This window comes from Octopus bimaculoides, chromosome 12 (genome assembly GCF_001194135.2).
Source record: "Octopus bimaculoides isolate UCB-OBI-ISO-001 chromosome 12, ASM119413v2, whole genome shotgun sequence".
NCBI lineage: Eukaryota > Metazoa > Mollusca > Cephalopoda > Octopoda > Octopodidae > Octopus > Octopus bimaculoides.
In genome coordinates this window covers 8,790,183-8,790,859 of record NC_068992.1, presented here as the reverse complement: position 1 = coordinate 8,790,859, position 677 = coordinate 8,790,183, and positions in this window count along the sequence as shown.

Genomic DNA, 677 nt, shown 5'->3' with positions numbered 1-677 from the left:
TTAAGCCTCTTGCTTTCTTGTCTGCAATAGACATTTAAGAGCAGATTCAAACAACACATATACTCTTTCAAATTTATTGATGGAACATAGAACCACCATCACCTCTCTCCCACATTATGTTTGAAACATAAGGGACAAGTTCAAAATGTTCCAATGGCCTGGAGCATGCTAAATATTGCATCCACTATATCCTCCAATCCCACCCCTGCCCCAAAATAAAAAGATGAAAAAGTTTTTCCAAGCCACAGGTTCACAATGCCAGTTTCCTGGATTCTGGAACATGTCTGTTCCTTCCCTGGGTGGGACATTGGTCTGTTGCAGGATTACTCATTTTTACCAGCTGAGAGGAGTGCAGCAATGTGAAATGAAGTGCTTTGATTAAGAACATAACACATCACCTGGTCCAGGAATTGAAATCAGAATCTCATGATCACGAGTGCAACACTCTACCATGAAGCTACACACTTCCACTCTCTATATATCAATATGGTACAAATGTATGTTATAATTATTGGAGAAATTTTATACCCTAATTCAAGAATCAAGGTCACTGTATATAAGATTTAAAATTTGAAGACACTGCAAACACAGGGCAAAATGCGACAAAAATATACTTGCAAACCAGCTAGCCGCCATTGGTTCTGATAAATTCACAGAAAAAAAAAACAAAGTCACAC